This window comes from Cavia porcellus, unplaced genomic scaffold, assembly GCF_034190915.1.
Source record: "Cavia porcellus strain 051 isolate PalLab524CR breed Dunkin Hartley unplaced genomic scaffold, mCavPor4.1 scaffold_6, whole genome shotgun sequence".
NCBI lineage: Eukaryota > Metazoa > Chordata > Mammalia > Rodentia > Caviidae > Cavia > Cavia porcellus.
Window position 1 is genome coordinate 14,160,760 of NW_026947489.1, and position 17,908 is coordinate 14,178,667.

A 17,908-nucleotide genomic window follows, 5' to 3' on the forward strand; every position below is an offset into this window, starting at 1 on the left:
GGTGATTTCAATTTCCCCTTAGCATTACCACCAGCTTTCCACATGGTCCAGTGCAGTCTGATGCTTCTCAATAATACTTTTCCACTCTAGGGCTAGAGAGGATGGTTTAGTGTTCTCAATGACTTGGATTGTTTTTAATTTACTCCGAAAGAAATTTAATTTAAGATAATAGATCCATTCAAATTACTAGTCGAAATTAATGTTCATTGTTTTTCATTGTGTTACTGTTCATAGGTTGCCAGAGATGGGTGGAAAAACTATCACAAAGCAGTAAAAGGCAATCAGAAAATTGAGTGTATCCAAAAGAATGCTAAAATAGTAAAAAATAATAATAATAATAACCTGAAGTGAGTTATGCAAGGTGAATTTTCCACTCATTTTTCAGCAGCACAAAAGTACTTTCAATTAACTTTTAGTCTTTGATCCTGGTGTAGCATCATACCATGAAGCCAATGGCTGTCAGTCACATAGTTTTTAGTACTTCCAGTTGTGACTGAGGGAAAGACCCATGTGAACATCTTAAATTCAAAATGCTTAATGAAAAAAGGAAGCCACGAATTGTTATTCATGCTACCACTTAGCATAATAGTCAAAACCTTAAACAATTTAAGTTCCACATAGAAATTTAGAAACTACAGAAATAATCAACCTCTTTTAACCATGTCTACCATTTGAGAAAGCTACTGAAGGGGATAGCTTTGATGATGGATAAACAAAGCGAGGGTCAAATGGATTCCACTTGGGATTTGAGTAAAGTTAGGCAGAACAGTAATGCTAAACCCATTCTAGCTCACTGCCTTTCTTCTAATTCCTTGCTTCAAGCATGTGAGTGCATACACATGCATACATGAAATTTCAACTATGAACGCAGGTCACAGAAGGCTTAGGTCTCTGCTGCTTATCTATCATTTAGGTTCAAATAAAAGAGACTTAATTTTGTTTTAATTCTAGATCTGTAATCATAGAGATCAAGATTTAAAAGTGGCATGAGATTGTGAGTCAGACATCTTTACCCACGATCAGGAAGAAATGGAAATGAAGGAAAGGCATACAGTATTATTAAGCAATATTTCTTAAGCTGTTTCTCATCATCTCCAAGCTTAAGATAATGAATTGTGCTGGCTGAGGGATACAGCATGTGATGGTTCATAGTAAAGCCTTTGGTCCACGGTTGTCTCTTGTAAGATGCCAGCTATGGGCCTTCAACATAAATACTGGCATTACTGGTATCACCTTTCTCCTAATGAAATGCTTAAGTAATCACGATGCACTGTGGATGCCTTTGCTCTATGGATGCCCACTGATTTCTCTCGTGTATCCTATTTTGTCTTTATTGACTTCTCATTTCCAGGAGAACTTCTTCTCACACTCCTCTTCGAAATAATGAAATGAAGCAGTGATGAGAACTTCAGTGTTTTTCATTCCAAAAGAACCAATATCTTACAGTTTGTATCAAAGGGACATATTCCAGGTATAATGAAATAGTAGGTGGTCCAAGATAGGATGATTTGGGACATATTCAGACCCTTTGAGCTTTTCTGAAAAGAAATGAAAATAATCTGTGATACACTCAGACAGTACAGATTTTTGGTGGGGGACAGAGGAAGGGAATATACAATTGATCTTGCTATAGATTTTGATGTCTCCTAGAAACTTCAGAAAATTTGTGGTTTTTAAGCATCTTTAGAAAAGTTTTATTCTTATCATCTGAATGTAACAAAGGTTCAGTTGAAACTTATTTTCTCAAACAATTATTAATTATAGTAATTTAGGAGAAACAAAAATAAAAAGAGACAGAAGGTTAAAATTGATTGAAATCTGAAGTACAGTTGTTTACCATGATCATAGATCATAACTTTTATCTTCTACTTCTGAAGTTACTTTGATTTTCTAGATCTATGAAACTTTATTTAAAGGGCAAAATCTCTTATTATGGCTGGAAAGGTAACAAATCAAAATATCTACAAAATAGATCCACTACAAACAATTTAGAAAATCTCATAAGTGGACTTTGTTTAAAACAAACAAAAAAAAGACCTTGCCTCTTTTTTTTGAAAGGCAGAGCCCCAGCTGAATTATTTATAAATATTAAATTATTTGGTATAAATCTGTTTGACCTCCATTCATGTGCCACATACCTTAGGAAAGGAGTTATTGAGATAAAACTGTCTCTAGCACCACTGAGGTATGCAAATTGCTGAAAAAATAACTTAACTAAATCTGACATATCTCCATCTAAAACGATCTATCAGTCGCATAATAATGGTCAGTATTAAAGGTCCCACCTACCAGAGGTGGATGTTTCTCATGTTTATCCTACGGGAAACTATGAGAAATTTTCCTGTTACAGGTCCCTTCATTTGATATGTCTACGTAATGAAGTGTGAGGCAGTGACACTATTGAGAAATAATGCAGTTATAATTTGGAGCAGTTTTATCAACCTGATCCAAGACCTGTATATGGATTCTCTGACCCACTTCCTTCTCTGATTGATCTTCATTCAGCCCCTCACATACATTATCAATCCACCGAGTAGCATGCTGGGCTGCTCTTCTGTAACAGGAATTTATGCTAATGGCTGTCTGCATATGCTTATATCACATATCTATATTAAGCTTAATAGTCTGTTACATTGCTTCTTAACCTTGTGTCCACACATGATTAACTTTCCTGATTTCTTTCAAAACCGTTATTAACACAGGGTAGCATTTCACTCAACATGTCACTAACTTTCTCTGCCTAGTGCCAGAGTTGGGGTGATTATAAAACCCTTAAGCCCTTGCAAGTAAAAAGGCACATTGAAACATTAAAATTGCATGGAGTCTTCTTTTGTGTATTTATAGAGCTCAAACTTAGCAAAAGCTTGAAACCTAACATGTAGACAGAAACGAGTGCCATTTGGTTTTCTACATACTAAGAATGGTATTAAAATGTCCCAATAAAATAGTGGGCTTGGGTAGTGCTAACTGATGCACCATGAGCCAGATCATATTTAAATTTATTTTTAAAGGAATTTTAGAATTTGGCACTAATATATTTGAAATGTTTCATTAAGCCTACTAATTCACAATGAAAGAGTAATTTTAAAGCTTTTGGAACATCTGTTTTTATTCTATAGAGTCTATCAGAAAAAAAATAGGGGTACCTAAACTATCAAAAATTATTAGGGCAAAAATTATCTTCACCATGTATACCACGAAATATCTTAAGTGCATTCTTTTTATGGATTAAGCTTGGAGAATCTTCTTGAGGAGAAGTTGAAAAGCCTGAAAGGTCAAAGTTTGAGTACATTTATGGAGTGCTAAGACCCCATAATCAGTTAGGAATTAGAAATTTTAAAAATACAAGCAAGGTAAGAAATTACTGTGCTTCAAAAAACCTGTGGGTAAAGTTGTTTGTGGGATGCAAACAAAAATCATGTAATACTAATAGCTGTCTAAATAATATTTGTGTGTAAGTTTGTGTATGTATGACAAATCATACAATGATATGTATCAATTTTTTTAAAAATCCTAAGAAGTAATTTATTTGCATTTTTACATTTTCTACATTCACAAGCACAGGGTAATTTTTATTGCTTGACAGATAACATACACAATTAGGATAATGTAAACATTGCCCCAAAAATAATTTTGAAATGCTTATCAAAATGATAAATGAGCAGCAAGTTTTTATATACAAGCCCTTCTTTGATGCCCAGTTCAACTACCTCTTTTATTGGTGCCAAGGTGACAATGCTTTGCAAATAAACATGGCTTGGAAATAAAATGTGAAGGTTATCGGGTTCATGATGACATCCAGCTGGGTATGAACCCAACATCTGCCACGTGCTGACTGAGTGACCTTTGGTATCTCCTTCAACATTTTAAGCTTTCTTTTCCTCATCTATGAAATGAGAACATCTGCACTCTTCATCTTGAATGTCTTGCTCCGCCATTTTGTAAGCATAGTATTTACCTGATAAATGAAAGGGTCACATAATCACGTGACTACCAGAGATCCCACCTCCAAACACTGACAAAGTCTAATTCAAGTGAGGACACATTGGGACTGTGTCTGTCTGAGGCTCTATTCTTCCTTTTCTTTATTCTCCTGCTAACTTCTTCCTTCTGCAGTAATACTGCTTTCTTCTACTCATCCCCACTGTGTGCTCTCTAAGGCTATCTTGTATAACAGGCTTTCTTGAAGGGCAAGAAATGACAGAGGAATATTTTGGGTATACATATTTAAATACATAGACCCAGAAACAACTCTACCTTAAATATAGATCTCTCCACATTTTCTCTGGCATATACTGCTCACAAAGTTTCTTCTTAGGTTCTCTCTACCATCCTGGAACACCTTTGCATAGAAAAAGCCTTTCTGACATCTTTCAAGCTATTACTCCCAAACTCCGAGTTTCTCTTACCTTAATGGAAGAGCAGTTTGATTCTCAACCTCTGAAAAGCAGAGGTATAGTTCAAAAACCCACATTAAGTTATTTATTTTTCTCATTTTACTTTGTTTCCTTTCCACTGGAAGCACTGATATTAGTGATAACCTTCAGGGGGTGCAGGCAAACATATTAAGAGAAAAATCAGGCATTTGTCCTTATTATGAGACTATAGATTGCAGTCCATATTCAATTGACCAGGAGAAAGCCCTAAGTTGTGTTCATTCCACAAACTTTCACGCAACTGCTATCTAATGAGATTTTCCTATCTTTTTTATTTTGTTTTTATTTTCATTCTCAAATGCACCTAGATGGACTACAGCTAAATATTATAAACACATATTTACTGGGGTCAGATAGGTGACAGAAACAAGAATAATGAAATGCAAACCGTGTCCCTTAGAATTTGGCCTTCATTTAGGTCCAGTAAACTGTCCTCTCCATTGCCACCAAAGATGCTAATTTCTTAAAGAAAACTGGAAATCAGTTTTACACAATGTCTTAGTTACTATTTACTCATCGCTGAGACAAAACACCTGATGCACCAAGTTGGGAAATAATAGGTTTATTTCTTACAGTTTTTGGAGGTTTCAGTCCTCAATTGGCTCCAAGGAAGGTGGCATGGCAGGGCTGCAGTTCATGACAGCTGCAAACAACAAGCCAGAAACCAGCAAAAGAGAGCAAGACACTCCTTCCTGCCGTTACATTACATCCTGGCTCCATCCCTTGGCCAGTGTAACACTCACACCCCCAGTCCAAGCTCAACAATGAACCAATCACAAATGCACAATGCAAATGCATGAGGCCTGGGGCCACCAACATAAATCATGACACACAAAGTATTCTAATTTGTAAAAATGATACCACACAGGCAAGAATAAAACACATCAGTTTGGAGGCCAGTCTGTCCGTGAGTTTTATCCTTGCATCTCCTGATGTGCCTTTGTCTAATGAAATCCCAAGATCCTTGTTGGCTGCCATTTGCAGAGGACCTCATGGGTCCCTCTCCTCTCCTTTAGATTTAATTTGAGGTTAAATCTTACAGTGAGCTGGAGTCTAAAGATAAAGAAGAGCTCATATTTTAGCTTCATCAAATATTTGAGGGAATAGATGAGTGGCTGAGAGTCCCAGAGAGCCTACTGCAGCCTGATAACTGTTAGTGAACTCTAGATTTTGTTGAGCATGTAAAATAAACTCTATGTTCTTCAACAGACATCTTCTTCAGTGATATGCTTAAACCCCTATTACATCACTAGCAAGTATCTGCTCGGTAGGTTTTTACTCTCTCTGATCCTCATCACAACTTTAATCCTGAGATTACTGAATATGGAGGCTCATTCATTATCTAAATATTTCATTCTACCTGTTATAAGGGATTCCATCAAAATCCAGCATCAATGTTTGAAAGTTCAAAGATTCTATGAATTCTGTATTTAACATAAAAAGTTTAAAGTGGAAATTTATTCATAGGCTTAATTGCTACCAGTTATAGAACAAAATACACACAAAAGATAGATCTTAAGTTTTAGTTCATGCTAAAATACTATAATATGCTTTCCATTTGTTTATAGTGTAGTCTTCTAAAGCACAACACCATCCATATTAAATATGTCTGGTTGGATAGTACTTGTTTTGTTATGCTTTGATATTTATGTCAGAAGCATATGTGATGCATATGGCAAACAAATATGAGAAAGCATGTTTGCTATCAAATCAAAATTATCTCTGGTAATGAAATATGCTTTCATTTTAATAAAGATGTTTTATCAGATATCACAACCAAATAAATTATTCATAATCCTTGATCCCTGACACATTTTCCTGTGAACAAGTTAGCTTGATTTCACTTCTTTTGTCTCTGCTAAGTCTGCTTTTGCATTGCATGACTTCATGTGAAATAAAATGTTTGGGAGAATCCTTTCACGCCACATTGCATTAATGAGACCTTCAGATTTTTTTTAAACTAAGTTTTCAAATGACTGCTTGCTAGTTTCAAATGGCCTTTACCATCATGTGTTTTTGTTATTTGGGAATTGGCTGCAGATTCTCAGCATAAGAATCGTGGTAACAACTACAAGGTGAAAAATTCGAATGTAAGTTGTATCAATTCTAGTAGATATCTGAGCAATTCAAATAGAAACAAGTGTGGGAATCGTCTCTTCATCAACTAGCTGATAATTTTTATTTATTTGCCTGCCAAATGAGCTCCTGAATTTTCAGGACATTTTGCTGTACTTCTAACGGCAAGATATTTTTTTTTCACTTGTTAACCACTGGAAATTATTCCAGTAAGTGTTGTTAACCACAGTATTCATTTCCAAATTATAAGGTCAGATATGCTGATTTTGACTAGCAAAACACTGATGAGGATTTATGCAATATTTGTTAGCAACTTATCAATTAGAATGTGATAGACACCGACACAAGAGGCAAACACAACTCTTCCTAGCAAATACTTAGAAATGGTTCTTTTATCATGAAGTTGCACATTTCAAGTTGTCCTTTTCAGGGATCCTTTTAACCAATGTTTTCATTAATTGGACAGAGATATATTCCTCAAGTGCAAAGCAACATTCTTTAAAATTAGATTTCCAGAGTGGAAAGGGTTTTGAAATTCACTAAGTGAAGATAAAGAAATACACATTCTTGGAGTGTCACAGTGGGTACCAGTGTGTTAAAACCAGTAGAGAAAGCTATACAATTTTATTTAACTCAGGGAAATTTATTTTTAACTAACGTATGTGCTAAGAAGGTTATGTCAGGAGATCTGGGTTTTTCTACCTGCAGGTTACTAAGCCAGGTCTGTCTTCAGGAATGGCCCTTGGCTAGAAGACCTTGGGAGATAAACTGTGAACACTTAGAATATTCTGCCTGATTAAAGCGATTTCTATGCCTGAGGCCTTAGGTGATGCTGTGTTGGTTTAACCAGATCCAAGTGACTTGTGGTGGACCACATGTTTCGCTCTGGGGAGGCCGGGGTCTGAAAAGGGGAGGCCAGGCACACGAGCACTGTGCCTACCTGATTGATCTTGATACAAATCTTTACCATCAAACCTAAGCCCAAAGGCTTTCCTATTTGGCAACATATCAATATTTAATTGTACGTTCTTGGCTAGGTGAATTAAACTGGTCCTTGGGGATGTAAGAAGTCTTTGTACTGTGTCTCTCCTAAGCTTTACTCTATCCTTTTTCTCTGTGTTGATTTTATTCAATATCATTTCCCTATAATAAATCAAAATCATTAACAAATCTAGTTCCTAAATCTTGTGCACTATTCTGGGAAATCATCAACACTAACAGTTGTCTTAGACACCTCTGATGTACCCACTCATTAATAGTTCAAAGAAATGAATTTTGGAAAAGTGCAGAGGCTATTTATGACCAAATAAATGTATAAAATGAATTTCAAGAGACTGTTTGTGTTGATAATTTTTTATTTTTCTCTGGTTTGTCCTGCAGGGAAACTAACACCAAAAATCCATTTAGTAATTTTGTTGAGGAAGCTATCTTTGGTAGTTTTGACTCTGGTGTGTGATATGTCACTCAACAAATTAACAGGTAGAAATATTTGACTAATCATGTATGCTTGTGCAATATAAACCCACAGGGATAAGTGCACACACAAATACTCCTCTGACACACGTGTTTTTAACAATTGTTGAAGCAAACACCTACATGAAACGTTTGATGATTCGTATCTGAACAGTTGAGTATAATTTTGTTTTAAATTGACTGATGAAATGGAAACTAATTATTATAAAATTGCACCAATTCCTCTCAGTGAGAATCGGGATTAAAGACAAGTCAAGTAGTAAATCACAGTGCTTGGAGATGTGCTGCCAGGCTTCTTAAAACAAACTGCTAAAATGCTAAGCGAGATTTGTCACAAACTAAAAGATAAGTATTTTTTTTTTAAGTATCGTTTAATTGTGGCTGAATAGTCAGGAAAAAGTTTTATCACTCACACAAGTAAAGGGCAGCCCGCCCAAGGAAAGTAACAGTTCTATTGGCCATTCTCTAGCACAAAATGAGCTGTGGGATGGAACCAAATAAGAACGTAGAGTCAAATACAGTGGAACGGTAGACCATTGTGGGGACTGAGTGAACTGCATAGAAGAATAAAAAATGGAAAAGGAAATTAGACTTTTCACTAGTGGAAAAAAATGACTAGGCAACTCTGGGATATGTTACAACAAGCTTCTGAATAAAATAAATAGGAAGTATTTTTCAGGCTGTCGGGATTGAATGAATGCAATCAATCTCCTTCTGCGGGAACTGCATCACTCTTACCTACAAGCTCCCTCTAGTGAATTAAAGCAACTCACAGCATCTCAACTTGTAAGCCGTTGTCCAGCTTGAGCGGTCGCCATTTAGTCAGAACAATATCTTGCAGCTAACCAGTCAGACTGACAATTACTCTGTATTTTGTTATGATCTCTTATCTAGGAAACCACATCTCCTCCCCACTCTAACTCTATTGGACATAATATATGCAGAATCATTCCTGAATGACCAACAGGGCTATTGCATGATTTCCAATGCCAAAAGCTGACATCATTTTCCTTGGGGCTTTTCAAAGATGTGAACTCTGTATAGAATAACTATTTATGTCTCTGAGAAATATTCTTAGATTACATGGCAGAAGTACGATAGAATTTTTAAATACACCCAATAGATTAATGGCTTGGGGGACATCTCTGAATTCCTTCCATCTGACTAATATATATTAAGTATATAATACATATAAGATTAGTAGATCACAAAGATAGGGTATTAGTGCAATCTTGCCATGAAGGAATTACATATGTCATTATAATAAAAATGGAACTTAAAAGAAAATAATAGCGAATTAAGAACATACCTAAGAAATAGGCCCTGTTTGGCATATATTAGACTCATGATTAGACCATTGACACCAAAAGAAAAAAATCATGGGCAAGTATTTATTTCTGTAAACAAGATTTTAAGTATTTTTAATGTCTCTTCTTCCTTTTACTGAAAAATAAGCCTTTTATATCTGTATCTTGGGCTACCAGCTTTTAGCTTAACTGTTCCATGAAGCAATTTTCTCAACTGGAGAAATCCAAGGAGATCTTGCTGATGAATGAGTAAAAAATAAAGGAGAGAAAAAGACACATGGATAGAAAAGCCTGACAGTTGAGGAAAAACAGTTGATTAAGAAGAAAAGAGAAGATGGAGGACTAAAACCGAACAGAACAAAAGGGGAGAAATAAGAATGATTTGGAAATTTAACATAAAATAAGGAGTTAGGCAATTTATCTACAATAATAAACTCAAACTGTAAATAAATTAAAGAGCAAAATAAAAAATACTAGGAATTAGGGAGATAGTTCTTTTGCAAAAGAAAAGGAAACAAAGAGAGGGGGTGGGGTAGCCAAGAAAGTGTAAAAACTTGAGATGTGTTACATACATGTACCAAATTCCCATGATGAATGTAACCATTATGTACTTTAAACATGTACTAACAAAACTATAAAAATTTTAAGAGTGCCTTAAAGCTGTCTGGCTTTGAAATGTGGTGTAACCCACACATCCATATACATTCCTGATACACACTCATTGAACCTCCCGGTCACTCTTACACTGAAGGGCTGGAAATAAAATTACTTCATTTGTATGTTTTGCTATAAATAAAAGATATTTCATAACTGTTTAATTTCCTCATTCAATTTTGTGAAGAACCATTCAATTACAAGTCTGTTTTTCTTAGCATGGAAATGTAATCAGATGATATCCTTTGCACATTAAAAGCATTTAATGAATTTTAAATCTTTATGAGGGGAGCACTTAGTCTACTGGGCAGGAAAACTTGTGGGGTACCATGAGGTGACACAAGACTGGGGGACCATTTGGGGTCACATGGTCTAGCCACAGTATCTGGTAACTGTGAGCCAACCCTAACTCAGTCCTTTGAGCAAGGAGTCACTCGAGGCTTAAGCAGAGAGAGGCTTTTGGAAGATCTAGAAGATTCACTCTATCAGGAATAAATATTTTCTCATTCCTAGACTTTCAGGTTTCTTTTAGATATTTGAGAAACTGTGGCCCTGTCTTTTCTATCGAACGATATAAACAGAGGCACCTCCATTTTAGACAGTAATCCACCCCTAGGCAGGCTCACCCCTGCCTAAATTATGGGAAATGCCTAAATTTTGAGAACCTAGCTGCAGACCAAAGATAGCTTATCAATAGCAAGGGATTTTCTGCGCCCCACATTCCTCCTGCTCAGTCATTCTTTCCTTTTACTGCTTAAACTAGCTAAATAGCATGGAGTGCAAGCCTTAAGATTCACCAGTGAATTTAAAGGACAGCTGCTTCCCTTGCATTAGGGTTTAATATTTCCCCCTTTTCCATCACTCAGTACACCTGTACCTCCTATTTGCATCTACCTGCAGGAGTAAAAACTTTGCCTTGTGGAGACATCTTGCCCCGTGTCTAAGTAGATTAGTTCCGGAACTTACAAATTGAATTAAGAGACTAAGAGACTCATTTCTAACCAGTGGACTACTTTACACAATGGTTTGGTAGCAAACCAGCTCTCTAGAAGGTAACAACAATAATAGTAAAATACTTGATTTGCTTCAGTTACTAATTGTTATGGAATAATTTGAAGCAGCTATGGATTCGCTCACCAGCTCTCAGAATTTCTGATTATGTAACAACTGACATCCTAGATTGATTCTTGTCTCTTGCAAAAAAAAAAAAAAAAGAACTCTGGATACCTGACTTGGTAAAAGCAGACTCAGCTTTCACAACCAGCACTAAGTTAAATTTACATTCAGATCTGGGAAGATGTACGCATTGGGTCCTCTTTATCATGGTCACTTCCTATAACCTAGCTCCTTCCTGGAACATAAGAGTCCTGGCAATGAACATGTTGCCCCAACCAAGATAGAAATTTAGAAAAAGCAACAAACATGAAGAAGACATGCACAGTTTTTTGTTTTGTTTTTCAGTCTGTTGGTGTTTGTTTTTTACCACTGGTGTTAGAAACGTCAACCTAACTTTTAGTCCTCCATGTCTCCATAAGGAAAATCAAGATAGTATTTTGTGTATATGAAGAGGATGGTGCAGGAAAGTAGACTTTGCAAACAGCATTTCCAGTCCCAAGATTTATTATAGTTGGATCTCTGTAAAACCAAACTGAATAAAGCAGACTGGAAGGGATACTTACACTGCATTGCCAGCTAAATTGAAAGGAATTAGGGTAGAAAACATAGCTGAGATGCAAAGCTGAGTTTGAACAGGAAGAAGGACTGGAAATCCCACAGAGAGTGCAGGGCTGAGTGCAGGATGGGTTTGGAGGCCTCAGTGATGGTGACCCCACATTTCAAAGTCGCCTCTATGCCCCCTCCCTTCCCTTCTCATCTTCCTCCCCTTTCAGCTGTGCACAGTGAGAAAATGACAGAAGACAATGATGTCACTTTAAAGCATCTTACACTGGGGGCCTTTTTTCTTTGCCTTTGACTTGTGAATAACTGCAGATGGTTTTATTGTAAAAAGTTCCTCAAAGAAAAAGACTTTTATTTTACCTAATAATCAAGGGAGCAAGGGAACAATCAGCGTCTTGTCTCCAGCTGCCCTCCAGTCAGGGAAACTGTGAGCAGAATCTCCCAGCCAGAGCTGGGCGGCTGTAGCCTCTCCAGCTTTCTTGACACTGGCTGTAGGGGATGTGGGCAGATAAGCCACTAGGTTCTGTTTAATTTGTCAGTTAAAATATTGGTGTCTTTTAGCAGGCAAAATATCAGGGTCTTTTAGCATCCAAATGAGAACTTTTTCTGAAAGTCTGAATCTCAGCTGGGTTAAAAGACAGGAGAAGAAACAGAGCCTCCCCAGTTAGATTGAGGAGCTACATGGGGGGTGGGATGGAGAGCCACCTCTAGGGGTGCTACTGCAGAAAAGCAGGCACTGATCCCCATTTTCACAAATATTTTATCTACAGATTCATTCTTGATAGTTAAATGTTGGCCATTTACAACTTAATCAGACCTTTTTAACCCTTCACAGCCAAAGGGGTGTTAAGAAAAGTGACAGTGGAGAAGGGAATTTAGAATAAGGACTGGGGTTAGCCACACATTTAAATGTCAATTAGGATCCTTAAAAGTGAAGAAAATTTAAACTATGATGGCACATGATATAATCACATCAGATGACTTTAGTAACCAAGGAAAGAGACATTTCTCTAGAGGTTTTCTAGACTAAAATATTAGAGAAAGTAAGTTCCCTGCAGGCTCAGTTTCACAGAAGTCATGAATTTTAAACAAAAACAATCCTCCTCCAAAGAAGAAACCTAAAAGGAGTACTTAGGTTATTTGCTTAAATTTAGAGTGCTCCTTAATGGTTCACATGTACAAAACATGCAGATATGCAGAAATGCAATTCATAAAAATAAATTGGCAATGATTTAATGTATTTAAAAAGCTGATTTAGTTGGGTTGGATTGTAAAATTAAGAGAAATAAACACATATGCATATTGAGTAAAAAAGGTTTTTTTATCTAATTCAACTTTTTAGATAGACAGCTAGATACAGATGATGGATAGAGACATATTGTATATATATGTGTGTGTGTGTATAAATACATAAAAAAATTGGTTACCCTTTCAGAAGAAGAAAATAAATATTAACCAACTACTTACATTATCACCTTAAATTTTAACAGGGTTTTGCTATGAATATTACACTCATTTGTTACATGTCAAAATATACTCATAAAAGCAAATTAAACTAGACTGTTTTGGTTGCTGTGCGCAGAAAATGGTTTTTCTCCGGAGTTTAGAGACTACTCCCATAAATTGAGTCCCTAAACACTATTTATTAGTTAGATAATGTGGATTTTTTAAAGAGTTCAAGCCTTGCTCATAATAAAATAGTCAGGTGATCATGAGAGGTGGAAGGAGGAGGAACATATGGATGAGAAGACAGGGACACCAGAGGCCAGGGACGGCCAAGAAAAGTGGCCCTGATTTCAACGTTTTACTTAGAGATACACTGGATAGTACAATATTTAACTTTTTTTTATATCACATGTTGGGAGAAGCATAAATGTCACACTACACACACACACACACACACACACACACACACACACACACACACACACGGACTTTGCAATACACCCATGTAGACAAATTTAAAGAAACATGAAAATAACTACTTCTAATGAAGTCAGATTAATGTGACTGCAGTTGGTATCTGCAGTCACTGAACAGCTTTTCCCAAATCATGCTAGGATGTAGGAAAGCAGAAGTGGGAAATAGACCATCACCTCTGTCATCCAGTAGAACAGAGAAATTTGTAAAATAACGTTATGCTCTACACTCTGTAGCAGACGTATGAATGAAAGGTGATGGGACACCAAAGGAGGACAACATTAAGCATGGGGGTGAAGAACAGAAAATTCTTAGTGTCCAGGAAAAGTTACAGCCATAGATTCCAATAATCTCAAACTTAGGTACAGAGGAGGAAGAGTTTAAATGTGTAAGACTGTTATATTCCACTTCCAATAACGGCAAAACCAGCACCCATCAGACTCACTTGCAAAAAACACCTCTAAAACTTTGACACAAAATAGCATCAGCTGACTGGTAAAGACTATGCTCAAGTGGAGGAAATCAAACGAAGAGGTCTTCTTCCTTGTATATTTGGAAACACGAGTCTAAAGGGGTCCCAGCCTGGTGCATAGTTATTTGAAACTTCAGAATGCATGATTAATATAGAATTTGGGAATTCAGTGAATGAAAAAAAGTCAAAAGTGGGGGCTCAACTCCTACTGGTCCACATGTTGCAGTGAGCCTAAACCATGCACTATTGGAACAGATTAAGAAGGAAAACAGATGAAGGCTAAGATTTGGATGCAGACCAGAGACGATGAGCAGAATGGCATTTGTCTTTTGAGTCTAATAAAAAAAGTATTCTTTACTAAATCAAAGGAAAGAACATGCATCAGAGAATATCAATCTCAGCATCCTCACATCTTAGCACCAATAATGGCTAAAATACAAATAAAAGGAGCTGTCATGCAAAACTAGGAAAATGAAAATGGAGCCCTTTTTAAAGACAGAAATAAACTGAAACTGAATTCAAATGACCTAAATATCAGAAACATTAGACTATAATTTTAAAGCAACATATGTAACTATCCTCACTTAAGTAAAAATATATACTCACTATGAAAGAAAAAATAAGAAGGAACGACTTCAGAGAAGAAGAAATAATTTTGTAAAGAACACCAAAGTCAAACCATAACCAGCCTACAAGAGACACACTTCAAGTATAAAGACAATAGCTCAGACCAATGACATACAAAAGAGTCAAAATTGCTACACTGATATCAGATGAATTAGATCTGAAAATAAAATGTATCACTAGAAATAAGAAGGTATCTCAGAATAATAAAAATATTAAGGAAACGTAACAAGCATGTTACTTCTATCTTAAAACATATAGTATCATTAAACAAGTATTAGAAAAATTAAAAAAGAGTGATAATAACACAATCACAGTTGAAAATTTTATCTTAATGTTGTCAGCAATTGATAAAACAGTTAAACAAAATCACCAAAAGTTCCAAAACATAGTTCGACTTCTTTGACTTCAATGATGCACATAGAAAACCAAAAAACTACAGAATATTTAGCAATAAAACCATCTACTACTTATTAAACATAAGTCTCAGTGAACTAGAAAAGACTGAAATCATTTAAACTGTATTTCAACCAAACTGAAGTTTACATTGGAAATTAATGTAGATAAAATAATACTATAAATAAAATACCAAATACAAGCAAATAGAGGAATGAAATCTCAAAGATATATAAAAGAAAAATTACATGGGAACCCATAATCTAGAAGAGGAACTAAAATATCTTGAATAATTAGAAATTAAAATCTGAGAGGTTTATCTAATGGGAGATTTAGAAGAAATTATAACATTAAATGTCTACATTAACAAAGAAGAAAGACCTAAATTTAATTATCTGAGTTTTTTCTTTAAGTAACTAATAAAAATAACAAATTGATCAAACATATGTGCAAAATAAACTGTAAGTAAAAAACTTTATGAAATAGGACACAAAGAAATACCAGAAAAATTATGAGAACAAAAGCTGACATCTGCAAAGAAGCTAAAAAATAAAAACAACAGATATGCTACTTCATATATATATATATATATATTATAATTATATATTAAATATATTATACATTATAATATAAATTATATATTATAATATAAATATATTATATATTATAATAAATATTAAAACTAAATTAAATGGAAAAGCATAGCAAAATTAGAAGTTAAAGGACTATCACTACAGGTTCCATAATTTTTAAAAGGATAAGTAGTATGAACAATTTTTATTAATAAATTTGACAATCTACATAAACTACATGAATTTTTTTAAAGAAAAATAATGCAATGGATTATGGAAGGCATATAAATTGAATAGCATCATTTTTTAAATTGAGTTTGTAATTAAGGATCTATCTCATCACACACACTTTGAGGGGATTCCCCAAGACTGCTTTTCGGATACTAATCCCAAATTTGAGACCCCCCCCCAAGCCACTTCTCAATTTCATAATTTCTTAGGAGGTGTCACCGAACTCACTAACCTGGAGTACTCATGCCTATGTTATATTAAAGTAAGATACATATAAAAAAAATAGCCAAGTGAGCCAGAAGGATAGTGCGCACCAATAATCCTAGCACTCTTAAAGACTGAGAAAGGAGGATTTCACGTTAGAGTACAATTTGGGCAATGCAGCAACAATGAAAGTCTATCTCAAATATACGTGAGTGTGAGTGTGTGTGTGTGTGTGTGTGTGTGTGTGTGTGTGTGTGTGTGTGCAGGTGCGCTGGTGACGTAGCTTACTGCAGAGTACCTGGGTTCAGTCTCCTATGCCATTGCCCCATCTCCCCAAAGGAAGAAACCCAAGGAGCCGAAGTGAATACAAGAAATTTCCAAGGTTGGAACCTTAAATTGTCCTTTGCTGATTAAATAATGGCCAATGCTAATTTTGCTTACAAACAATGTACGTTGATATAGGTGAAGCTTTCCCAGCTCTTAGGAACTCACCCAAGCCTTGGTATCCAGAGTTTTAATTGGGGCCAAAACATATAGATATTGTTGAGTGTGCCAGTTGTAAAACTCTTAATTTCTTGCAGTTATGGGGGTAGAGCTGATATGATGTGACATAAAGTTTCACCATAAATTATATTGTGAAATGTCTGTGAAGTAGGGGCCCAAGGTAAACAATGTCATGTTTATCATAGTGATGCTCAAAAGCTTAAGGATTAATTCCAAGGAAGCAAGGTCAAAGAAGTGACTCTATTTGGATATGCACATTTTAAAATTATCAACCACTTCCAGGGATTTAGCTCAGCAGCATAAGCGCCTGCCTGGCAAGCATGAGGTCATGAGTTCAATCCCAGGTACAAAATAAATAAACAAATAACCAACCATTAAAAATAAAAACTTCAGGTCCAGGTACTTTTATTGGTAAATTTTATCAAATAGAAATAGTAGTACAATACCACAAAAGCTGTTCCAGGACATAGAAAATGAGGCACGCTTTCATGTTGTTTTGTGAGAGCTGTAGGACTGTAACCCAAAACTGCAACAAAGACATTGATTTGAATGTAGGCACAAAAAAATTTAAATAACGTATTAGCGATAAAGTCCACAAACATAAACAGGCACAATACATTATAATCAAGTGAGGCTTCTCCCAATACTGTAATGCTGCTCCAACATGGAATACCTCAAATTAATGAATGAATAAGATAACCATCTGATTATTGTGCCACATGAAGAAGGCATATGAAACAATTCACATTCTTTATTTAAAAAAAAAATAAACTCAACAAGCTGAAAAAAACATATGTTTCAAAACTAAAGTTACATCATAATCAGTGGTGCAAAGATCAATGCTTTTACCTACACTTGAGAACAAACAAGGGTGAACCCTCTCATCATTTACTTTCAATATTATTTTGTATTCTTAGAAATCAAGTGAGGAAAACAAAAGGCTAGACAGTTTGGCAAAGGAGAAATAAAGCAGTTGTTATTGGTGATAAAGTACTTTAGAAAAAACTCTCATCAATCCAGAAAAGTATAAATAAAAATTATATTTAGTAAGGTAAGGGTTACAAGGTTTAATGGTTCACATTTAGATGCCCCACCCCACAAAGTCTCACGTACTTATAAAATGAGGCTTGGGGAGGTGACTAGATTATCCGAGTGTGTGGCTGACTTGTTAGGAGACAGGATCTGGTCAGAGAGGTGCATCACTGGTGTGTGTCCTCACAGGACTGATCTCTGCCCTGGCTCCGCCCTCTTGGTTTTCTGCTTCCCAGTCATCATGCCTTGAGCATCTCACTCTCTGCTTCCTGTCAACATGCGTGGGGCAGCATTCTCTGCCACACCCTTCTTCCATGCTATCTTGGAGTC